General features: G+C 39.3%; 1 protein-coding gene across 1 annotated transcript in view; it reads right to left on the minus strand.

The window, feature by feature from the left end:
- Positions 1 to 26,185, minus strand: part of LOC111141415 (itchy E3 ubiquitin protein ligase) — a 140,575-nt gene extending 114,390 nt beyond the window's left edge. Inside the window, exons 1-2 of the mRNA XM_022493946.1 lie at positions 26,152 to 26,185; positions 21,966 to 22,042 (exon numbers count right to left, since the gene is read on the minus strand). The gene's annotated coding sequence lies outside the window, so the exon portion shown is untranslated. The remainder of the gene's footprint in view (positions 1 to 21,965; positions 22,043 to 26,151) is intronic.
- Positions 26,186 to 26,741: the final 556 nt, after the last annotated feature.

Raw genomic sequence — 26,741 nt, forward strand, 5'->3', positions numbered from 1 at the left:
ATCAAAGAAAAAGAAACCAAAAGAACAATAGAACAGATCAACGAAACTAGGAGCTGGTTCTTTGAAAGAATTAGTAAGATTGATAAACCCCTGGCTAGACTTGTCAAAAACAAAATAGAAAAGACCCAAGTTAATAAAATCATGAATGAAAGAGAAGAGATCACAACCAACACCAAAGAAATACAAACAATTATAAGAATATAGTATGAACAACTATATTCCAGCAAATTTGACAATCTGGAAGAAATGGATGCATTCCTAGAGATGTATAAACGACCAAAACTGAACCAGGAAGAAATAGAAAATCTGAACAGACCCATAACCAGTAAGGAAATTGAAGCAGTTATCAAAAATTTCCCAACAAGGGGCACCTGGGTGGCTCAGAGGGTTAAGCCTTTGCCTTCAGCTCAGGTCATGATCTCAGGGTCCTGGGATCAAGCCCCACATTGAGTTCTCTGCTCAGCAGGGAGCCTGCTTCCCCATTTCTATCTGCCTACCTCTCTGCCTACTTGTGATCTCTCTGTCAAATAAATAAAAAAATCTTTAAAAAAAAAAAAAAATTTCCCAACAAGAGCCTAGGGCCAGATGGCTTCCCAGGGGAATTCTACCAAACATTTAAAGAAAAATTAGTACTTATTCTCTTGAAATGGTTCCAAAAAATAGAAATGGAAGGAAAACTTCCAAACTCATTTTATGAGGCCAGCATTACCTTGATCCCCAAACCAGACAAAGACCCCATCAAAAAGGAAAATTACAGACCAATATCCTTGATGAACACAGATGCAAAAATTCTTACCAAAATACTAGCCAATAGGATCCAACAGTACATTAAAAGGATTATTCACCATGACCAACTGGGATTTATTCCTGGGCTGCAAGGGTGGTTCAACATCTGCAAATCAATCAACGTGGTATAGTACATTAATAAAGGGAAGAACAAGAACCATATGATACTCTCAACAGATGCAGAAAAAACATCCCTTCTTGATTAAAACTCTTCACAGTATAGGGATAGAGGGTACATACCTCAATATCATCAAAGCCATCTATGAAAAACCCACACCAAATATCATTCCCCAAGGAGAAAAACTGAGAGCTTTCCCCCTAAGGTCAGGAACATAGCAGGGATGCCCACTATCACCACTGCTATTCAACATAGTACTAGAAGTCCTAGCTTCAGCAATCAGACAACAAAAATAAATAAAAGGCATCCAAATCGGCAAAGAAGTCAAACTCTCACTTTTTGCAGATGATATGGTACTTTTTGTGGAAAACCCAAAAGACTCTACCCCCAAAACTGCTAGAACTCATACAAGAATTCAGTTAAATGGCAGGATATAAAATCAATGCACAGAAATCGGTTGCCTTTCTATACACCAACAGCAAGACAGAAGAAAGAGAAATTAAGGAGTTGATCCCACTTACAATCACACCCAAAACCATAAGATACCTAGGAATAAATCTAACCAAAGAGGCAAAGTACCTGTACTCAGAAAACTATAAAATACTCATGGAAGAAACTGAGGAAGACACCAAAAAAATGGAAAAAGTTTCATGCTCATAGACTGGAAGAACAAATATTGTGAAATGTCTTTGCTACCTAGAGCAATCTACACATTTAATGCAATACCTATCAAAATACCATCAACATTTTTCAAATAAATCCAAATAATCCTAGAACTTGTATGGAACCAGAAAAGACCCCGAAAGGCCAGAGGAATGTTGAAAAAGAAAACCAAAGCTAGTGGCATCACAATTCTGGACTTTAAGCTCTATTACAAAGCTGCAATCACCAAGCAGTATGGTACTGGCACAAAAAAGACACATAGATCAATGGAACAGAAGAGAGAGCCCAGAAATGGACTCTCAACTCTATGGTCAACTAATCTTCAACAAAGCAGGAAAGAATGTCCAATGGAAAAAAGATAGTCTCTCTAACAAATGGTGTTAGGAAAACTGGACAGCCACATGTAGAAGAAACTGACCATTTCCTTACACCACACACAAAAACAGACTCAAAATGGATGAAAGACCTAATGGTGAGACAAGAATCCATCAAAATCCTTGAGAACACAGGCAGCAACCTCTTCGACCTCAGCCACAGCAAATTCTTCCCAGGAATATCGCCAAAGGCAAGAGAAACAAGAGCAAAAATGAACTATTGGGACTTCATCAAGATCAAAAGCTTTTGCACAGCAAAGGAAACAGTCAACAAAACCAAGACAACCAACAAAATGGGGGAAGGTATTTGCAAATGACATATCAGATAAAGGGCTAGTATCCACAATCTATAAAGAATTTATCAAACTCAACACCAAAGAACAAATAATCTAATCAAGAAATGGGCAGAAGACACAGACAATTCTGCAAAGACATCCAAATGGCCAACAGACACATGAAAAAGTGCTCAACATCACTCGGCATCAGGGAAATACAAATCAAACCACAGTGAGATACCACCTCACACCAGTCAGAATGGCTGGAAACAACAGGTGTTGGCGAGGATGTGGAGAAAGGGGAACCCTCCTACACTGTTGGTGGGAATGCAAGCTGGTGCAGCCACTCTGGAAAACAGTATGGAGGTTTCTCAAAAGTTGAAAGTAAAGCTACCCTATGATCCAGCAATTACATCACGGGGTATTTACCAAAAGGATACAAATGTGGTGATCTGAAGGGGCACGCACACCCCAAATGTTTATAACAGCGTTGTCCACAATTGCCAAACTATGGAAAGAGCTTCAATGTCCATCAACAGATGAATGGATAAAGAAAATGTGATACACACACGCGTGCGCCCACACACACACACACGATGGAATATTACGCAAACATAAAAAAAAAAAAAAACCAAAACCCTGCCATTTTCAACAATGTGGATGGAACTAAAGGGTATTATGCTAAGTGAAATAAGTCAGAGAAAGATAATACCATATGATCTCATTGGGAATCTGAGAAACAAGACAGAGGTTCATAGGGGAAGGGAGGGAAAAATGAATCTAAACAAAACCGGAGAAGCAGACAAACCATAAGAGACTCAATCTGAGGAAACAAACTGAGGGTTGCTGGACTGGAGGGGGGTAGGAGGGATGGAGTCACTGGGTGATGGGCACTGGGGAGGGTATGTGCTATGGTGACTGCTGTGAATTCTGTTAAGACTGATGTATCACAGGGGCACCTGGGTGGCTCAGGGGGTTGAGCCTCTGCCTTTGGCTCAGGTCATGATCCCAGAGTCCTGGGATCGAGTCCCGCATCGGGCTCTCTGCTTGGCAGGGAGCCTGCTTCCTCCTCTCTCTCTGTCTGCCTCTCTGCCTACTTGTGATTTCTGTCTGTCAAATAAATAAATAATCTTTAAAAAAAAAAAAAGACTGATGTATCACAACTGTACCCTTGAAACAAATAATATATGTTAATAATAAAAAGAAAAATTAAGCAGTTATAAATTCAAATTAGAGTATTATAACTTTAGGACTTTAAATGTAATCCCCATGGTAACCACAAAAGAAAACAGTTACAGAATATACACAAAAGGAAATAAGAAGACAATGAAAATGTTTCACTATCAATTAAACACAATGACAGTAATGAAGGAAATGAATGACAAAAAAGCTCTAACACATATGGAAAACAAAGAGTAAAATGAGGAAGTCCCTCTTTACCAGTAACTAGTTTACATGAAAATGGGCTGAACTCTCCAATCAGAAGACAGAAATTGGCAGAATAGATTAAAAACATCATCTGATCATATGCTGTCTATAGGAGACTCATTCTAGATCCAAAGACACAAATAGGCTAAAAGCAAAAGGATGAAAAAAGATATTCCAAGTAAACTATCAATAGTAACCAAAAGACCGCTGAGATAAGTCTACTAAAGTCACACAAAACAGACTTTTTAAAAAATATTTTATTTATTTATTTGATAGAGAGAGAAAGAAAAGAGTATGAGCTGGGGGAGGAGCAGAGGCAGAGAGAGAAGCATACTCCCCAAGGAGCAAGAAGCCCTATGCGGTACCCGATTCCAGGACTCCGGGATCATGACCTGAGCCACAGGCTGACATTTAACTGAATGAGCCACCCAGGCACCTCCAAAACGACTTTAAATCAAAAAAAGTTGTGAGAGCCAGGCTGGCTCAGTCAGGGGAGCTTGAGACACTTGATCTCAGGGTCGTAAATTTGAGCCCCGCATTAGGTATAGAGATTAAATTAAAAAATACATAAACAGAACTTTAAAAAAAAGGTTATGAGACAAAAGATGTTACAATATTAATAAAAGGCCCAAAACAGCAGGAATACACAGTAATTTATAAACATTTACACAATTATAAAAATTTAGTAATAACAGACCATCAAAATAAATGAAGCAAAAACTAACAGGTTTGAAGGTAGAAATAGACATTTCTTAGCATATTGAAAGGATTATATATGAAGTGGGTTTATTCGTGGCATTCAAGGATGGTTCAACATACAAAAAGTAATCAATGTAATATACCATATTAAAAGAATGAACGGAAAAAATCACAATCATCTCAATTGATAGAGAAAAAGCACCTGACAAAATTTAACACCCTTTTATGATAAAAACATTCAACAAAGTAGGAACAGAAGGGAACCACCTCAGTTCATTAATAAAAGGCCATATATGAAAAACGCACACTGACATCATATTCAATGGTGAAAGAATGAAAGCTTCTTGAAGACCAGGAAAAAGGCAAGGATGCCCACTCTTCCCACTTCCATTCAATACAATCCTGGAAACCCGAACCAAAGCAATTAGGCAAGAAAAAGAAATCAAAAGCACCCAAATAGGAAAGAAGAGTAAAATTCTGTTTGAAGATATATATAGAAAACCCTAGAGATTCCACACACATAAAAATTGTTAGAACTAATAAATTCTGCAAACTAGCAAGATACAGAAATCAACACACAAAAACCTGCTGTATTTCTGTTCATTAACAATCAACAATCCAAACAGGAAATTAAGAAGACAAATCTAATTATAAAATCAGTAGGTTAAGCATCTGCCTTCCATTCAGGTCATGATCCCAGGGTCATGGAATTAAGCCCCAGTCAGCCCCACTCTGCTTAGTGGAGCCTGCTTCTCCCTCTCCCTGCCCTACCCCTACTCCTCTTTTTTCTCTCTCTCCCAAATGTATAAAACCTTAAAAAACAAAACAAAAACAAACAGTAAGACACTTACAAATTAAGCAGTGAGGTAAAAGACTTGTAACACTGAAAACTGTAAAACACTGCTGAAAGAAATTAAAAGACACAAATAAATGGAAAGACATCTTGTGCTTATGGATTAGAAGTCTTCATATTAAGATATTAATACTACCCAAAGCAGTCCACAGATTCAATGTAACTCCTATCAAAAAACCAAGCATGTAAAAACAAACAAATAAACAAAAAACAATGACGTTCCTTGCAGAAACAGAAAATCCATCCTAAAATTCATATACAATCTCCAGAGACCTTGAATAGCCAAAATAACGTTGAAAAAGAACAACAAAGTTAGAGGATTTAGATTTCCTGATTTCAAAATTTAGTACAAAGCTGCAATAATCAAAACATTGTTGTGCTGGCATAAAGACATATAAACTTATTCCATTGGACTAGAATAAAGAGCCCAAAAATAAACTCTTACAGATAAAGTAAAATGATTCCTGCCAAGGGTGCCAAGACCATTCATTGGGGAAAGGACAGTCTTTTCAACAAATAGTGCTGGGAAAACCAAATCTCCACTTGCAAAAGAATAAAGTTGGACCCTTACCTAACACCATTTACAAAAATTAAAAATGGATCAAAGACCTAAATGTTAAGACCTAAAAATATAAAACTCTTAGAGGAAAATAGGACAAATGTTTCACAACATGGATTTGGCAATGAGTCCAATGACACCAAAGGTATAGGCAACAAAAGAAAAAAATAGATAAATTGGACTTCACAAAAATTTCAAACTTTTGTGTAAAAGAAACCATCAACAGAATGAAAAGGCAACCCACAAAATAGGAGAAAATATCTGAAATCATTCATCTAAAGGATTAATATCCAGAATATCCAGAGAACTAAAACTCAACAACAAAAACATAATTCAAAAATGGACAAAGTGTTTGAACAGACATTTCTCCAAAGAATGGCCAGTAAGCACACGAAAAGACACTTAATACCATTAATCATTAGGGAAATCCAAATCAAAACCACAATGAATACCAACTCACACCCATCAGGAGGGCTACTATCAAAAAACCAAGATATTAACAAATGTTGCCAAAGATGTGGAGAAATTATAACCCTTGTGTACCAATGCTGGGAATGTAAAAGGATATAGCTTCTGTGGGAAACAGTATGGTGGCTCCTCAAAAACGTAAAAATAGAATTACCATAAGATCCAATAATCCCACTTCCTGCTATATACTCAAAAGAATTCAAAGTAGGTTCTAGAAGAGGTGTTTACACACACAAGTTCACAGCAGCATTATTCACAATAGCTAAAATATGGAAGTAACCCAAGTGTCCATCAATGAATGGATCAATGGATAAACAAAATGTGATCTATACATACAATGGAATAATATTAGGAAGGAAATTCTGACACATGCTAGAAGATGGATGGACTTTGAGGACATTATGCTAAGTGAAGTAAGCCAGCCAGAAAAAGATGACTCCACTTACATGAGATACCCAGAGCAATCAAAATCAGAGACCAAAAATACAGCAATAGTTACCAAGGGCTCAGGGGAAAAGGGGATGTGGATTGTTGTTCAATGGCATAGAGTTTCAATTCTGCAAGACAAAAAGTTCTAGAGATGGATGGTGGTGATGACTGCACAATGATATGAATGTACTGAGTACCAATGAACCACAGACTTAAAAATGGTTATGATGGGGATGCATAGGTGGCTCAGTTGGTTAAGCTTGGTTTCAGCTCAAGTCATGATCTCCAGGTCCGGAAATCAAGCCCTGCAACTTACTTTCCTATGGTTCAGCAAAATCAAAAGTATCTACCTAGAGAGAGAAAGTAAATGTCACAAGATGTTATTAACTGGTCAATCTAGGCCAAGTGCTTACAAGTATTCACTATACTATTCTTCTGACTTTTCTGTAGCTTAGATTTTTTTCAAAGTAACGTTTTTTTGTTTTGTTTTGTTTTGTTTTTAAAGAAGAATATAGGGGCGCCTGGGTGGCTCAGTGGGTTAAAGCCTCTGCCTTCAGCTCAGGTCATGATCTCAGGGTCCTGGGATGGAGCCCCGCATCTGGCTCTCTGCTCAGCAGGGAGCCTGCTTCCCCTTCTCTCTTTGCCTGCCTCTCTGCCTACTTGTAATCTCTCTCTGTCAAACGAATAAATAAAATCTTAAAAAAAAAAAAAAGAATTAGAAGAATATAAAGAGTACCCCATCACAATGAGATACCTGACACTCCTATCAGAATGGCTACAACAAGAAAATACTGACAATAACAAGTGTCTGACAAGGATGCAAACACCCTTATATATTTGTGGTTGGAATACAAAATGGTAAAGTGAATATAGAAAATCTTTTGCCTACTTCTTATAAATTTCAACACATTTACCATACAACCCAACAATCCCATTTCTAGGTATTCACCTTAGAGCAGAGTTCTTAACAGGAGGTTATTCTGCACTATGCAACTTTTTTTTTTCTTTAAACAACTGGCACAAGGTGCAGGTGGCTACTGTTATCTAATGGGTAGAAGCAGCAAGGGATGCTGCTAAACATCCTACTGAGCTCTCCACAACAAAGAATTAATTTTCCAGCCCAACATGTCATAGTACCAAGATTAAGAAACCCTGCCTAAAGAAATAAAAGCAACATTCACCTAAAAGCTATACACAAATGTTAATAGTACCTCTGCTCATAATTACCAAAAATGTCAAACAACCCCAAATCCCTCAACAGATAAACTGATAAACTGTCGTGCAACAAAAAGAAACAAACTACTGATACATGAAACAACCTGGATGTATCTGGAACACATCATGCTCAGTGAAACCCAGTCTCAAAAAGTTACATAAGTTTAAAAAAAAAGTTACATATGTATTATTCCGCTTATGGTGACAATCTCCAAAAGACAAAACAACAGAGATAGGTAACGAATCCATGGCTGTTAAGAGTAGAGGGTGGGGGGACGCCTGGGTGGCTCAATGGGTTAAGCCGCTGCCTTCGGCTCAGGTCATGATCTCGGGATCCTGGGATCGAGTCCCGCATCGGGCTCTCTGCTCGGCGGGGAGCCTGCTTCCCTCTCTCTCGCTCTGCCTGCCTCTGTCTACTGTGATCTCTCTCTGTCAAATAAATAAATAAAATCTTAAAAAAAAAAAAAAAAAGAGTAGAGGGTGGGTAGGACTACAAAGTGCAGTACAAGGGAGGTTTCTAGTATGATGGAACAATTCTATATCCTCATTATGGTGTTACAAAAATCTGTACACGTGTTAAAAATTCATACAACTGTACACCAAAAGAAAAAGCCAATTTTACTCTGTGATTTTTTTAAAGTAGCATTAAAAACATTTAAAAAACCACATTTAAAAAAAAGAGGATTTATTTTAGAGAGTGTGGGGGGGAGGAGCAGAGGAAAGAGAATCTCCAGCAGACACCTCACTGAGCATGGCACATGAGGAGGGGCTTGATCCCACTACCCTGAGATCATGACCTGAGCCATAACTGAGTTAGATGCTTAAACAACTGAAACACCCAGGTACCTCCCAAAAACACACTGTTTTAAAAAGGCTACATCCCCTATGTGCTATGCTGAATAGTGTCTCCCCAAAATTCATGTCCACCTGAAATCTCAGAATGTGACCTTATTTGGTCTTACAGGATCTTTGTAGATGTAATCATTATGATAAGATCATACTAGATTAGGGTGGGCCCTAGTTCAATGACTTGTGTCCTTATAAGAAAATTTGGACATACAGGCATGCACAGAGTAAAGCTGATATGAAAATACATAGGGAGAATGCCACACAAAGACAGAGGCAGAAAGAAACAAGGATGGCCAGCAACCACCAGAAGCTATGAGAAAGGCATGGCACAGATTCTCCTTCTGAGAAGTTCAACCCTACTGACACCTTGTTTTGGTCTTTTAGACTCCAATACTGTGACAGAATAAGGTTCAGCTGTTTTAAACTAACCAGTATGTGGCAACTTGTTACAGCATTCTAGGAAAAATGATATATCCTATGACTCTATTTATATGACATACTGAAAAAGGCAAAACTATTGGGACAGAAAACACATCAGTACTACCTAAGGGATAGAGCTGGGGAGAAATGTATGATCACAAAGGAACAAAACTGTCAAAATTCAAAGACCTGTACACTAGAAAAGGATGAATTTTACTATGTCCAAGTTACATCTTAATAAACTTAACTACAGGGGCACCTGAGTGGCTCGGTCAATTAAGCGTCTGCCTTCGGGTCAGGTCACATACCAGGGTCCTGGGATCCAGCCCTGTGTCAGGCTCCTTGCTCAGTGGGGAGCATGCCTCTCCCTCTCCCTCTGCCTGCCTATGCTCTCTCTCCCTCTGTGTCAAATAATAAATAAAATCTTTTAAAAACAAAAATTAAAAAAAACCTTAAAAAAAAATTCCCAATGTGATGACCCCCCCCCCACAAAAATCCTAATCTAGTTTGTACAATTAAAAAAAAATTTTTTTTTGACTCTAGCTCTCCTGTGCATCTTGGGGAAGTCTCTCCAGGACCCATCTATCCTTTCTAGTACCACCCTTCTACCTCCATATCTCACTGCTGCATTAGCTTGTCTTTTCTAACGTCCCTTTCATTTTATAATCTATCCTTTAGCCTCCTCTTCCTCTTCCTCTTCATAACACTCAATTTTTAAAGCAATATCAAAACTTTGCTTCCATCTACAGTTTTAAAATTCATTAAGATATAGAGACACGGGGCACCTGGGTGGCTCAGCTGGTTGATCATCCAACTCTTGATTTCAGCTCAAGTCATGATCTCAGGGTCCTGGGATCAAGCCCCATGTGGGTTCCATGCTCAGCGCAGAGGCTGCTTGAGGATTCTCTCTTTCCCTCTCCCTCCTCCCACTCACGTGCTCTCACTTACTCACTCTAAAAATACATTAAAAAAAAAAAAAAAGATATAGAGACGATGGATACCTCTGTTTGAATTTCCTATAAAAAATAACAGGGAAGGGGCACCTGGGTGGATCAGTTGTTAAGTGGCTGCCTTCGGCTCAGGTCATGATCCCAGAGTCCTGGCACTGAGCAGGCTCAGTACTGGCACTCAGCAGGAAGCCTGCTTCTCCCTCTCTAACTCCCCTTGCTTATGTTCCCTCTCTCGCTGTCTATCAAATAATAAATAAAAATCTTTAAAAATAATAATAATAATAATAACAGGGATGCCTGGGTGGCTCAGCTGGTTAAGCATCTGCCGTTGGCTCAGGTCATGATCCCAGGACCCTGAGGTCAAGTTCCACATCCAGTTCCCTGCTCAGTGGAGAGCCTGCTTCTTCCTCTCCTTCTGCCTACCACCCCCATGCTTGTGCTCTATTACTCTCTATGACAAATAAATAAAAACTTTTTAAAAAAATAAAAAATAAAATAAAATAAAATAAATAAATATATAAATAAAAATAAAATAAAAAGATAACAAACTTAATTTTTACATCATTAAAAAAAAAAACTTTCATCATCAAGTACAATGGAGCCTCTATCTTTGCCTGGTAAACCACTATGACTTGAACCACTGAAGATATCAGTTTGAATCTAAGATATAGCACAATATTAATATAATCTATTACCTATTAGTCTATCAGTTACAAAGAAACTTAAAATAGGGTCAATTCTTAAAACTTTTATATTGTTTATTTTGAGTAATGTTTACTATCACACTAGAAAAATGTGACAGAATGTCTAATGCAGAAAGGTGCTAAAACACTGCCATAGGTAAAAACTAACCTTAACATCTTCCTGAAAGGCAACAGAAATAAAAATGTGGAAAGAAAAAGACACATTTCACATGATTATTTTAGTTATATCTTGTCCCACAAGCAACAAACAGCAAACTACATTTCTAGCCTTATTTTAAAACATTATCTTATTCATAGAAAAATTGTTAGTCAGGACATTATGAAATTTGCTTGGTTTACTTTCAGAAATAACACAGCCAACATAATCTGTTTTTTTTTTTGTAGGCCACCATCTTTTTGACCTAGAAAACTTTTCAATAAATTAATATGGGTCTATAATTCTTAAAAGAAGCCATCAAAAAGACATTTCAGAAAACACACTATGGGGGCGCCTGAGTGGCTCTCAGTGGGTTGAGGCCTCTGCCTTCAGCTCAGGTCATGATCCCAGAGTCCTGGGATCAAGCCCCGCATCGGGCTCTCTGCTCAGTGGGGAGCCTGCCTCCCCCACTCTCTGCTTGCCTCTCTGCCTACTTGTGATCTCTGTCTGTCAAATAAATAAATAAAATCTTTAAAAAAAGAAAAAAGAAAACACACTATGGGCAACTGGGTGGATCAGTCAGTTAAGTGTCTGACTCTTGCTTTCAGCTCAGGTCTGATCTCAGGGTTGTGAGACTGAGTCCCCCACTGAGCCCTGCATACTCGGGCTCTGCACTAGGCATGGAGCCTGCGTTAAGATTCTCTTTCTCCCTCTGCCCTCCCCCCCACCACCTCACTCTCTCAAAAAAAAAACAAAAACAAACCCCAAAAAACCACACTAAACTGGTAAGGAGAAAAACTGCTTGTCAAAGCACAAGTACATTGCTCAAAGAGCTAAAGTACACAGTGGTATTCAGAGAACTAAAACCTAACGAAGTCAAACTCTCAAACAGCCTTACTATACAATACAGAAGTGGGACACCTGGGTGGCTCAGTCGGTAGAGTGTCTGACTCTAGATTTCAGCTCAGGTCATGATCTGAGGGTTGTGAGATCTAGCTGAGTTGGGCTCCACACTCAGTGGGGAGTCTGCTTGAGATTCTCTCCCTGTCCTCCTGCCCCTCCCCCCTCAAATAAATACATCTTTAAAAAAATAAATAAAATAAAATACAGAAGCATACATCGTAACTGTCAATACTGAGCAGTCTCCTTCGAACAAGGCCACTCAACCATGTTCTTAAACCACCACTCAAGCAAAATGGCTATGTCTAAAAGGCTTGGTTTTTTAAAGTCTGTATTTATTCACCAGCTACTACTGTGAAGAACAGAGCCTCAATCCAGATGGAAGTAGAACCATGAAGGTGATAATGGTTCTTATGTATGCCACCAGGAGCCACACTACCCAGCCAGGTTGAAAACTAGATCCTGCTCTCTCAGTCATAGTAGCAGAGACTTACCAGAAGGAACCACCTTTAGATCCCATTCTCTACTAATGATGGCAAGAGAACTTAACTTGTAGGAGTTGGAGGTATTATCAGAGCGGATAAGAGATCTTTGGGTTGGGGTAGAAGATAAATACTCATTTCCATAACATTCTCAATAAAATGAGAGAAAATGGAACTCAAACCCACTGATGATGGGGAAAAACTGCTTTCTTATTGACTAGAGAAAGTTACCTTAACAGAAAGGTAGGGCATAGACCATTCTCCCTCTCAAAAGTGACACCTTGGCTCTGAACATCATGTAAATAATCTCAGATCATTGAAAGCTCCTTTCCCATTTTCCAACCAAATCTATGCATGTGGATCTAAAGCATATGCATAAAAAGACAATTATCTTATTCAAAGAGAAAAACAGAAAGTTGTAACTTTCAAGGTTCAAGAATATGGCAACAGAATTTAAGGAAACTGGCACTAAAATCAAACTTTTAGTATTCATTTGCTGGTTTGAACTCTGTACCCACTACTTCAGATGGCAATTTTCTCCCTCTTCTCCCAAACAGCTAACAAACATTTTAATATTAACTATTACAAGCTATTTCCTGGTTTTAACTATTTACTGCTGAATTTTAAATGATATGATATGCCACAATAAATATAACGACCATTGTGCTACAATAAGTATTGCACTCTTTTGCAAACAATGCTTGTGTGAAATTATACAATCTAATTACGTATAAAGGTGAACTCCCTGGCTCCCAAGAAACTAGTTTCTGACCATCTCTTAATACCTACAGATTGTCCTCAAAATACAAAATCCTGATAGCCACCATCCCCATGCTTCCAACAAACCTTTCTCAGATCATTTCTGAACATAATTTTAAGAACTCTCAAGTAAATTAAATATCAATATTAATGAATCACTGAGTAACATGTATGTATACTTTACAAATTTATATTTTTATTAAAAGGAGCCAAAAACCATTATTATTCAGACTGTATTAAAAACCCAGAAAAAAATCAAAGAGAATCATTTACAACCAGGAGCCCCAAATATTTGTGGCAGGAGAGGAGGAGAGAGACAAATTACCACTTACCCATTAGGAAACAAATAGGATTATGAAAGCAGGGCCAATTCTATATTCCAGTATGGGTCTATAGATTTTCACCTTAGTATTCTATTCCAAGACTACCTTCTCTACTTCGAACTTAAAAAGGCACTGAATAAAAATATTATTGCAAAGAAGTCAAAATACACAAACATCTTATTTGTTCTTATAGGTAAACAAACTGAAATCCAGAAAAGTTAAATGGGTTGCCCAGTTAGGCAAAGATTTCTTATATATGACAAAAGTACTACTCATAAAAGAAAAAACTGAGAAAAAAGCCTCAACAAAATTAGGAACTTCTACTTTTCAAAAGACATTATGAAGAAAATGAAAAAAAAGACAACCAAAAGCCTAGGAGAATATATTTGTAAAATGCATATCTAATAGAAGACTTATATCCAGATTTACAAAGAATTCTTACAACTCAATAATAACCCAATCAAAATGGATTGTCCAAGGTCAGAACAAAAGATGTGGCCAAAAGAGAGATCTCTAGCCTTGTTCAACATTAATTTCATGATTTAAAACCATGGTTCCTTAAAGGAAACAAAAAAGACAACAGGAAAACAAAGAAACAGGAGGGGAGGGAAGTGGGGGGATGGGGTAACTGGGTAATAGTAAGGAGGGCATGTGATGTAATGAGCAATGAGTATTAATAAGACTGATAAATCATTGACTTCTATATCTGAAACCAATAATAGATTATATGTTAATTAGCTGAATTTAAATTTTAAAAAATATACTTATGTCATTGCTATACTTGAATTTATTCACGTTGATCCTTTTTAAAATTATTAACATATATATTGAGTCTAGGATCACTCCTAATCCCCTCTTGCCTAAAGCAAAAACAAAAAACAAATAGCACCTTCAAAATAAGAAATTCCAAATCATCACACAAGAAAAAGTTAAATAAGAAGTGAATCACTGAGAGGCACCTGATTGACTGAGTTGGTAGAGCATGAGACTTTTAATCTCAGGGTTGTGAGTTCAAGCCCCACATTGAGTATACAGATAACTGAGGGGGAAAAGAAAAGTGAATCACTGAAATGATTAAAACAGATTTTCTTCCTTCGGAATCACAAAAAGTAAAATCCTTCTTTGGATACCTCAGGCCGACTTGTATTTAAACATTAATAGTAAGCTTCTCAGAGAAGAATAAAATTTCTTTTAAGACCTTACATTTTCCTTCTCTAAAATGCAATCTAAATGACACACAGATTTCTTTCCCTAAAAACATAATCTTTCAAAAATGTCTACCCAACCGGGGGGCGCCTGGGTGGCTCAGCTGTTTAACATGATCTTGGGGTTCCGGGATGTTGCCCTGCATTGGACTTCCCACTCAGAGGGAAGCCTGCTTGTGGATTCTCTCTCTCCCTCTCTCTCTGCCTCTCCTCCGTGCTTACCTGATCTCTCTCTCAAATAAGTCTTAAAAAAAAAAAAAAAAAAGTTTACCCCACCAAGTAAATGTTTAAAAGAGAACAGGGAACTCTAAAACTTGAGAAAAATGTAATGAAGGTCTTGCCCCAACCAACATTTACCTTCCCAGAAAGCCCTACTTTTAACCTTTTATCATCAAACATTTACTGAGGGACTATCCATTGGAGAGAATGGTTCTAGCTGCTCTTCAACAATAGGAAAGGAGAAGAGCAGTAGACTAAGAAGCAGAAAAGATATGGGCAGAAGCCTACAAAATAATTAGGACACCAAATACCAAACAGCCCTCATTTTAAAATGGGAAAAGACTTGAGCAGACATTTCTCAAAAAATATACTAACAGCCAAAAGTGCATGAAAAGACACCCAGTATCACTGATCATTAGAGAAATGCAAATCAAAACTATAATGAGATACCAATTTACTCACTGGGATGATTACTTAAAAAAAAAAAAAAATGCCAACACAGCAAGTAACAAACGGAATTGTGTGTGGAAAACTGGAATTCTTGTGCACTGCTGGTAGGAATGTAAAATGGTATAGCTGTTGTTGAATAATACGGTGGTTCCTCAAAAAATTACACACAGAATTACCATCTGATCCAGAAATTCCATTTCTGGTAATATACCTAAAAATACTAAAAGAAGGGACTCAAACAGTCATTTGTGCACCCACATTCATAGCATTATTATTCACAAAAGCCAAAAGGTGAAAGAAAGCTAACTGTCCACCAACAGAAGAATGAATAAACAAAATGTGGTATACACATAAAATCGAGTATGAGTCAGCCTTAAAAAGGAATGAAATCATGACACATGCTACACTAATGAACCCTGAAGACATTATGCAAAGTGAAACAAACCAACATAAATGACAAATACTGTATGATTCCACTTACATTACTTAACAGTCAAAATCTATACAGAGAAAAAAAATAGCACAGTGGTTATAAGGGGTTAAGGGAAGGAAAATGGTGAGTTATTTTTCAGTGGGTGCTGAGTTTCAGTTTGGGATGATGAAAAAATTCAAGATGTGCACAATGGTAATGGCTGCACAACAAAGTGAATACACTTTTTAAAAAGATTTTATTTATTTATTTGTCAGAGAGCACAAGCAGGGGGAGCAGCAGGCAGAGGGCGAAGCATCATGACCTGTGCCTAAAGCAGATGCTGAACTGACTGAGCCACCCAGGCATTCCAAAGTGAATGTACTTAAACTGAACACTTAAATAAATGTTTACAATAGTCAGATTTACATCATGTGTATTTAACCACAAAGAGAAAAAAACAAAGGGGCACTGGGTGGCCCAATGGGTTAAGCCATTGCCTTCGGCTTGGGTCATGATCCCAGAGTCCTGGATCTAGCCCCACCCACATGGGGCTCCCTGCTCATCAGGGGGCCTGCTTCTCCCTCTCCAGTTCCCCCTGCCTGTGCTCTTCTGCTCTCTGTCAAATAAACAAATAACATCTCTTAAAAAAAGAAACAAAAAAATAATCAGAACAGATAAGTTAATCATTTTCATTGTCCCTCAGAGATGAAAACATCAACTGATAAGAGTAAAATCAACTAACTGGACTGACTGAACATAAGAACTCCAACTCCATTCCCTCCCTAAAACACCAGCAAAATTAAATAAAGTCAAAACAGAGACAAAGGGCAAGGAGATGACAGCAGATAAATGTCAGCAACATTCTAGACAATGAAAAGCAGTAGTAACTAGGTTCTGCACATTTCAATATACATAATAGCATATTGTTTTTAATTAAGACCTGTAGTAGGTATCTTTCCTCCAAAAAATTGAAGAACAGAAAAAGATAATTTGGGATTTCCTCTTAACGACTAACTTTCCACAGAAACAAATGCAGCTAATCCCTCTCTCGTGTTCCTTACCTTCCTACTTCCAAAACAGACGTATAATTAAATGAACCACCTGAAAATCCCTTTCAATATTCAGAACAAATGAATTCCAAAAACTATGTTAGACCATGCTTTAAAAAAAAAAGAAAAATCCCTTCTCCAATAAATGAGATTTAGATTTAGTTCAAATCTATTTGACCCTATTGCTGCATCTCTCTGATGGGCCCCAATTTTTTGTACTTTTCAGAGGCTCAGTTCAGGACTTTCATTCATCAGTGAGGGAAATATTACTGCACCTCAACTATTCTTAATACTCAGGCTATACCTAACATACTACTCAGTTTACTCATCAAAAAGACTACTTACAATAACTACACTTGGCATTTTAGCCAAGAATAAGAAATAATTTCCCTGTATATGTCAAAATTCTCAAGAGGAACTATAAAATAAATCCTGGTGAAAATAAAATCCTAAAAATCACTTTCTCAAGTCACAGAGAATAAACACATTCCACCTTTCTACAATGTTTATCACTTTCTTTAAACATTCGAAAGTATGAATTAATTATTGTGTCAAGCTTCTGCAGCAAAATTCTACATCTTTTCCATGAGAAAACTGCCAGTGTTTCCAAACTTTGGTAAATACAAAAATTACACGTATAAAGTCTAATGAAACTTATCAGAGGTTATCCAAGATCACCAAAAATCCAAAACTAGAAATGTGATAAGCAGCTGAACTACTTTATTTCCTCTTTTTTCTATTCTCTTTGTGCAAGCTGGGAAATCATAAGACTATGTATACGATCCATAATTAAGCTGGGGTGGACAGAGTGATAAAGCAAGATCCACAACACGAAAAAGGAGAGATAATAGTATTATTCTCACATACCCCAGTTTTTACAAAAGAACAACTAGGGGAAAAGCTTTCAAAATTGGCTATCTTTATCTATTGCAGGGTTCCACTGTCACAGAGTGACCCATATACATGCTTTTGTCTCTTATACAAGCTTTTGTCCCTTCCTTTCCATTCCCACTACCACCTACCTCCCTAGCCTGTTTTTCCAGCCTCCAGAAGCTACCAACCCTAGTAAATACTGCAGGCCTCGGTATTACCTAATAAATCGCCACAAAATATCATTTTATTCTGTCAGCCAACAGGACTTAAGTTATCCCAAAACAAGAAGGCTGGTCTCTTAACTTTCAAACTTTCTTCTATTACCAGGCCCATTAAACCCTCTTGAAACTAATCTAAACTCCAACTAATCTATTGCCTGTTACTACCACCATCTCAAGTCCATTCCTGCCTCCATACCTTTGACAATTTTGAATCTGTCTTAAATAACATCCCTCCTCCTCTCTGCCTTAATAATTACCCTGTCTACCTCTCATTCAGCCCTAGACTGCTCTGAGGTATTGCCTGAACAGTTTTAAATCTGTATGTGTGTAAGGACTTTCTTCCCGGAAGACAGGGAACATAAGTTTTGATGCAAAAAGTCAAGCTCCAGAACAGAGGTTGCAAAGCAGCAACCCACAAGACAAATCCTTCCTGCAGTGGTGATTTGCTTGGCCCACAGCGTTTATGATTTCAAAAGTTGTCAACATTTTAAAATAAAGATTTCTCAAAAAATCTGGATTCCCAGCTTCTGTTTAGAAAAAAGTTAAGATGTTCGGCCCACACTTGGTTCTATACTCCCCACTAGATCAAAAGTGAGGCAACGCTGAATTATATATTTTTTAATGGTAAAAATGGTCAATTTTACCTTTAATTTTTTAAAAAAGCAAGCCAAAGCCACTTAACAACTACCCCATTAGAGGAACACAAATTCCCTGGTTCACTTTAGTCTCAATTTGATCTTTACTATTTAAAACGTCCCATTCAGGGGCACCTGGGTGGCTCAGTGGGTTAGGCCTCTGCCTTCAGCTCAGGTCATGATTTCGGGGTCCTGGGATGGAGCCCTGAGACAGGCTCTCCGCTCAGCAGGGGCCTGCTTCCCCTCCCTGCCTGCCTGCCTCTCTGCCTACTTGTGATCTCTCTCTCTCTCTCTCTGTCAAATAAATAAATAAAAATGTTCCATTCAAATTTATAATGCTCACCCTAGATAAGCTTATTTAATGAATTAAAGAATTGAGATAATAATTTTAAGACAAGGTCGGTGGTAATGATGTTAATAAAAAAACAGTAATAGCAATGAACACTTCATACTTATTCAGCCAACTATTGTTCAAGCAAAAATATACTATTTAATCCACACAACAACCCTATGGATATATGCAATTTCTAGTCCCAATTTATGGATGAGGAACTTGACCAAGGTTATACTCCCAGTACACAGTAGAGCCAAAAAGTCAAAATCAGACACATGCTCTCCTCTGTGACCAACTGAACTAATTCCCTGGAACAAAGAAGGCTAAATTTTAGATCACCCTCTTTCTCTGAATGATTAAGAAGCAAACCAAAGTTCACCTACACATGCTATCCAGACAGCATTTGGATTTTTTCCTTACCCTAAAAGAAAAATTTCTGTCACTGACAGAGAAAACAATACAGATCCAATGAAATAATACACATTTTCTCAGAAAGTATGTTATTTAACATTTCTGGATTGAGGGAAGCCAATATGCAGATCAATTCTTAGTTGAAAACTATGAAGTGATGATACAGTACAAAACTTCTTTCCTGGGACAGAAATGTAAATCTATTAGGGTAAGCAGCTCCCAGACATGAAAAAAAGCCTGCAAGTTTCTTGAGGTCAGGGACTTTTTTTTCATCATGAGTCCCTGCAACACCTAGCACAGAGCAGCACTTAGCATATATTCATTTATGTTAAAAGAACCAAGAAATCTAAAGCTTCTACCTTAAATTGCAATGCAATGTAATCCTTATTATAGCACTTATCACCCTGCTTTTTACAAAAATTACTGGTGAGCTCGTCTGTTTTCCTGACAAAACCACAAAATCCTTTAGATAGGGGTTTTATATTTACCTGTTGGGACCTAGCACAACAGGAGCTCAAATAAATACTTGCTGAATATTACAAACTTAACATTTCTGTACTTAGGTTTTCTATAAATCTCTCTTTCTGCCAATGTTTAAAGTAGAACTTAAAATATAATGGCTTCTCACTTATAAGGTAATGGATATTATGAAGTTCTACTATAAGATATTTCTAATACCAATCTTATATTGTGGAATCAACAAAATCCTGAAAAATTAGTGAGAAAACATAAAGCACAAAATATAATCAAAGAGTGAGCTAGAAGAAAACAGAGAGATCATGTTTGATACCTTTAACATACACATGAGGAAACAGAGGCCCAGAGACATTTAAGTGAACTGCCCAAGATTTCAGAAGTAAGCAACAAGAAATAACCAAGGCTAGAACCCAGGTTTCCTGGAATGTTGCCCTAGTTTTCTTTCCACAAAGAAATACTCTGTGAGTTCAGGATGCAGTGGATACTTTTAGAAATATTTTAAAGATACTTGGTATGGGGGCACCTGGATGGCTCAGTAGGTAAAGTGTCTGCCTTCATCTCAGGTCATAAACCCAGGGTCCTGGGATCAAGCCCCACATCATGCTCCCTGTTCAGTGGTGAGCCTGCTTCTCCCTCTCCCTCCGCTGCTCCCCCTGCTTGTGCTCTCTCCCTCTCTGTGTCAAATAAATAAAATCTTAAAAAAAAAAAAAAAAAAGATACTTGGTATGAAGAATCATCTTTCCCAGCACATAACTTTTTGTGAGGTATTATATCACCATTAAAGAAATGAAAGCTGCCTTGTTCCTTAACTGCAAATAACACCATTTCCTTTTCCCCTTTTTTTTTGCACTATGTATTTTTCATTTTCATGTATTTCCTTTCTTTATTTTTTGAGAATTCTTCTTCTTACTACTTTATTTATCTACTTTCCCTCTTAGCCACTTCCTTTCCTACTACCTTTCACAAAGATCCCACTATCTCCTTCCTTTCCCTCCATAATTATAAAAAAAGAACAGAGTAAGCACACATTTGACTACAGCAATGGCCTGGGACACCATAACAAGCAAATCGTAGTCTTGGTCTCTAAGCATTTCGAGGGTAATTATTGAACAAAAATATAAACTAAATGCAAAGGGTCACGTAGAGTTATGAGTAATAAATACTGACATTTACAGTGAGGACAGGAATCCAAGTATGGAATCTAGGACATTATGTGAAGGTAGTAATGACAATGACAACAAAGAGTTGCAAGGTTAAAATTAGTAAAAGGGACCACTCTCTACAGTACTCAGCTTTCTAACCTACCAATTCATTAGTTCTACTTCATTCACTCCTTACTCTCTTCTTCAGTTTTTCCTGCTCTACTTTTTTTTCTTTTTTCTTTTTTTTTTTTTTTTTAAAGATTTTATTTATTCATTTGACAGAGAGAGATCACAAGTAGACAGAAAGGCAGGCAGAGAGAGAGAGAGGGAAGCAGGCTCCCCGCTGAGCAGAGAGCCCGATGCAGGACTCGATCCCAGGACCCTGAGACCACGACCCGAGCCGAAGGCAGCGGCCTAACCCACTGAGCCACCCAGGCGCCCCTCTACTTTTTTTTCTTAACGAGTCTTCCTTTTCTCTCTCCTAATCCGTTAAAGTCAATCTGTCCTGTCCTCATGTTTTCCTTCTCAGTATTACTCCCAACTTCTCCTACCTTATAGACCTAGATAATGTCTTAAGTTGTGAATTGATTTTTTCCTAAAGCTTTAGTATGTATTATTTTATTTGATCCTCACAACAATGTCAGGAAGGCAGGTAGGAATCAATACATCTATTTTACAGATATATAAACTGAGGCCAGTCAAGATTAAATAACTGGCCAAAAGTCATACAGTTTGTCAGTGGGAAAATCAAATCAGACCTTTCTTTCCAAATTCTCTTTCTCCATTGCATGTTGCCTTCTTTTTACTCCTTAACTTTTTAATCATAACGCACATATCTGGACAAGTATACAGAGATAAATGTTTATAAAACAGCACAAGTGGGAAAAATGTGTGTATGTCCAAGAAAAACAAAAACAGAAAAGTCAGAAGACCAAAAGTAAGAGCAAAATGTGGCTCACAAGCTAATCCTTATAGAGGAGACTATGAGTTTCAAATCCAAGTGCAAAATGCCTATCTCAACCAATTGATGTAGTCAGCATCAACATCCTCTTTTCCCCATACATCCCCACAGCAGTTATATGACCAGAGCTCTCACCCTCTGCACCATTCCTGTCTCCCAATCTCTTTCACAGGCCTGCCACCATACCTGAAGTTCTCACCGTTCGAGTCACTTCTTTGGGTTAAGGTGTTGTCTCCAGAAGACCGCTGTTAAATGCATGTTACCTGAGAGGGGAAGGAGGGTCCATTAACACATTATTCTTATAGTTAAACACATCAGATTATCAATGACCTTGGGAATTTGACAGTACAATAGCTTTTTAAGTTTCATGGGATAAGGGTACCTGGCTGGCTCATCAGTAGAGTTTGTTAATTCTTGATCTTGAGGTCATGAGTTCAAGAACCACGATGGACACAGAGATTACTTCTAGAAATTAATAAAATAAATGTAAAAGTTTCATGGGATAGATAATTTGGGGAGGCACAGATAATTTTTGATGGGGCAGGCAGGATAAGAAGGTGAGTCATGAAAAATGACTCCTATAGAGTATGGGGTGATGCCCACTTGGGTATGATGGCTACATGGTAAAATGAAGACGGCCATAAAACACACACTCTATGTACTGGGGTCACTATAAGAATGGTCCCTGCAACTTGGGAGGCTCCTAAGGATAGGAAAAGAAAAAGCACTTCAAGGATCAGAGTACAGTCAGTTCAGAAAAGAAAAAAGCTGAGGTGGCAGCAGTTTTCCAAGGACAGTACACTGCTAGACTGAAGGAGGAACAGCTCCTGGTTAATGACTCCTAGTTGTGAAGCTATTTCCAACCCAACATTTTTAGCTGAGGGGTCGACCTACCAACCAGATAATGCTGCAATTCAATTCTGCACGCGCGCGCACACACACACACACACCACTAATTTATATTAACTCAAAACCAATATCATGTACAGCCACAAAAATCAACATGCCTTTACTAAGAGCTTATTATGAGCCTAGAATTTGGTGAGGTGCTACAAATAGAGGAAAAAATAACTTTATACACTTTGCCTTAACTCATAAATAAAACCAATCCCCGGGGCGCCTGGGTGGCTCAGTGGGTTAAAGCCTCTGCCTTCGGCTCGGGTCATGATCCCAGAGTTCTGGGATCGAGCCCCGCATTGTCAGGCTCTCTGCTCAGCAGGGAGCCTGCTCTCCCCTCCCTCTCTCTCTGCCTACTTGTGATCTCCGTCTGTCAAATAAATAAATAAAATCTCCCATCCAAGTACTAACCAGGCCCGACCCTGCTTAGCTCCAAGATCAGACGAGATTGGGCGAGTTCAGGGTGGTATTGGGTGGCTCAGTGGGTTAAAGCCTCTGCCTTCGGCTCAGGTCATGATCCCAGGGTCCTGGGATCGAGCCCCGCATCGGGCTCTCTGCTCAGCAGGAAGCCTGCTTCTCCCTCTCTCTGCCTGCTTCTCTGCCTACTTGTGATCTCTGTCTGTCAAATAAATAAATAAAATCTTTAAAAAGAAAAAAAGAATAAATAAATAAATAAAATCTTTTAAAATAAATAAATAAATAAATAAATAAAATCAATCCCCAAAACCCAAAACTGAGAGAGGGGTGAGGAACAAGTAAGTGGGGGGGGGCACAAGCAGGTGACTATTTCCTAGCAGTACTAACGAATTTCTCTCTTTTTTTAAAGATTTTATTTATTAATTTGACACAGAGAGGTCACAAGTAGGCAGAAAGGCCTCTGACCTTCCCTCTCTCTGCTCTCAATCTCTCTTTCTCTCTTGCTTAAATAAATAAATAAAATCTTTTTTAAAAAAGTGTTAATGAAAAATATACTCTGATACCATTAATATATGTAACCTGGCAAAATTATTCAGATTTGCTTGTGGGTCCTTTTTACAGAATAAGAGCCTTTTCGAAACCAAGTGGGGCCCTAACAATTCTCATCCAAAAATATGGTAACAATATTGCACTAGTAAAGAACTAAATCCAATCCTCACAGCCTCTCTCCAACACCAAACCTCTGACCCCTCACCTAGACTTCTGCAATAGCCACTCTTCCATTGTTTTACTCTCATCACCAGAGCCATCTTTCTACAACATTCATGTCACTCATATAATTTCCCTGTTTAAAATCTGAATCTATTGGTAACATAAAACTAAAGGTTTTTTTTAGCATAATACTTGTAACTTTTCATTTGTTACCTCCTTTACCTTTCTGACCTCATGTCCCACAATGCTCTCCTTCCCCATCCCACTCCCTGCTCCATGAAACCTTTTTCTCCCACAGTCTTCTGCATTTACACACAGCATTAAGGGGTGTCCTGTCCGCCCTGTCTTTCCTTTAACCTATGCTGGTCACACTCGTACTCATCTAAGACCCAACTTAGGACCAGGGGTAGGTCCTGCCACCTTCTATGGCCAAACCCCAGACAAAACTGGTATGAGTCTTAAAGTTTTTTGAGCATTTCTCAGGTTCACAGTATTGTTTGCCTCAGTGGTTCCCAAGACCATGAGAGCTGCTCCAAGCATGTTTTAAAAATAAATTCTTCTGGGGCGCCTGGATGGCTCAGTGGGTTAAAGCCTCTGCCTTCGTCTCAGGTCATGATCCTAAGGTCCTGGGATCAAGCCCCACATCGGGCTCTCTGCTCAGCGGGGAGCCTGCTTCCCCCCCCTTCTCTCTGCCTGCCTCTCTGCCTACTTGTGATCTCTGTCAAATAAATAAATAAAATCTTTAAAAAAATAATAAAATAAAATAAAATAAATTTTTCAGAACCAAAGCAGACCTACTAAATCAACCTTAGGAAGGAGACCCTGGAGCTTCTACTTTTTAAAAAGCTCCCCTAATTATTCTACTGGGCAATTCTGGGAGCAATTAGTTTGTCTATCTCTTCCAATAGGTGAACGAATGTGTTTTTTAAAAAGAATTTAGAAATCATCTCTCTAGAACACTGTGAAAAAGCATTCTGCACTTGTTTTTTATTTCATATTCTTTTTTACTTGATTCCTATACTAAACATGAAGGAATTCCCTCTGGATTCACATCCAAAAAACTTACTTTCTCTGTTGGTAACTGTACCTCGAGTAACTCTGTGAATACATAGTGAATATGAATACATATGAATATGAATACATTGCAGGCTCTCAGCATTATATGCCATGAGAATTTTATTTCAGCTGAGAAATCCTTAGCTGATTTTGAGGATAGAAATACACTGCCTTTACACACCTCCTTAAAATCGAATTATATTAGGAGTAGATACGGGAGACCCCAACTTAGTGCAATGGTAAGTGGCTGGTCCCAGTACCTCAAAAAATTTCCAAAGAAAAAAAAAATCCCGCTTTTCCTTCCCCAACCCTCACTCCCAAAAAAAGTACACTAGCGCTGTTGAATTACGGCAGAAAATGTAACAAGATTAAAAGGCGAATATAAGCAAGAAAACAAGTTGTGATTGGGGAATCGTGAATTGCGGGTAGTTTGCACGTTCACCTGGTTACATCTCTAACTTTAGGCCTAACGTCTACCTAGAGCGCAGAGACCCGGCGTCCTCAAGTCGTGGCCCGGGACTACGTCTGAAAACTTGAGTTCCCCCACTTAGTTCCCACTAAGTCATGTCCTCATTACGTTTCGACCCTTAGAATACTTTCGCGGCTACTTTTTTCTTTTCTCTGATGAAAAAAAAGGGCACTCAAAAGGGAGGGCAGTGACAGCTCCACGTCCGCAAAACTCCGCGCCGGGAGGTGCCGGCGGGGTCGCGGCACCGGGCGCGGAAAAGGGCGCCCGGGCCGGGACCACCACGATGGGGGACAATGGAGGGAGGAAAGGAGTGGAAGAAGGAGGAGGCAGCCGCTGTGCTGGGCCCGCCTCCCCACTGGGGGCTCCAAAAAGTCTCGTGAAGGCCAGCCGAGTGGCAGGTGGGCCCCGCCGCCGCCCCTCACAGGGCCACGTCGGCCGCTCCGGCCGCTGCCTCGGGGCCCCCGCGCGTAGGCCGGGCCGCGGGAGACTGGCCCCCGGGCGGGGCTGAGGGGCGCGGGGATGGACCCTGCTGGCGCCCGCCACGGCCCAGCCGTCTCACAACTTGGCGCCCGCGAGGCAAGGGGCTCCCCATACCCCGGCCATTAGTGGCTGGTCGGCGCCTCCGGCCAACCCACCCCTCGGCCACTAGCCCGAGCTCCCCGCGACCCCCACGGGCACCGGCTGTGAGGGAAAAGAGAGCAGTCGCGGCTCTGGGGTCCTCCGCCCGCGCGCCGCACTCTCACCCCTGGTTCTCCTCGGACACTCTCATGCGGGCTCCCCCCTCTACCCAGAACTACCCCCGGCCAGCCAGCGAATGTTTACCGGGACTCGGGGCGGCGGCGACTCTTCGGTCCCTCGACTAAGATGGCAGCCGGTCCCGAGCCCCGACCACAGCAACTAGAGCTAGTTGGAGGCCAACGCGCAGGCGCCTCCAGCTCGGAAGGAATGTGGACCACAAGCCCCAGAAGGCCTTTCGCGCCGGCCGGGAGAGTTGGCAGAAGCTTTGGAGAGCTTCTAAACCGGAGTTTGCTCGCGCTTAGGTGGGAGGGACCCTGGGAGTTCTCCCAGCAGCTCAAGGCTTTTTTTTTTTTTTTTTTTTTTAAAGCTGCTCCCCACCCCCGAACCTCTAAAGACTGTAGCTGTGGTTCCCAAACGCTAATGTGCATCAGAATTACCTGAAGAGCTTTTTGAAACTTAGGGGCCCCACCCCCAGAGTTTCTCTTTCAGCAGATCTGGGATGGATGTAATAATTTGCATCTCTCTAACTCTGGTGTGCTCCTGGTGGGGATCACACTTTCAGAACCACTGGATTATAGTTTAGTCCTTAAGAAAGTACACTAGGGAGTTTGATTGATTGGGTTCAAATCCACATTTTCTTTTTAACAAGGTGCGGTTAAGGATATGGAAACAGC

Source organism: Enhydra lutris, unplaced genomic scaffold (assembly GCF_002288905.1).
Source record: "Enhydra lutris kenyoni isolate GAN:26980312 unplaced genomic scaffold, ASM228890v2 scaffoldscaffold6, whole genome shotgun sequence".
NCBI lineage: Eukaryota > Metazoa > Chordata > Mammalia > Carnivora > Mustelidae > Enhydra > Enhydra lutris.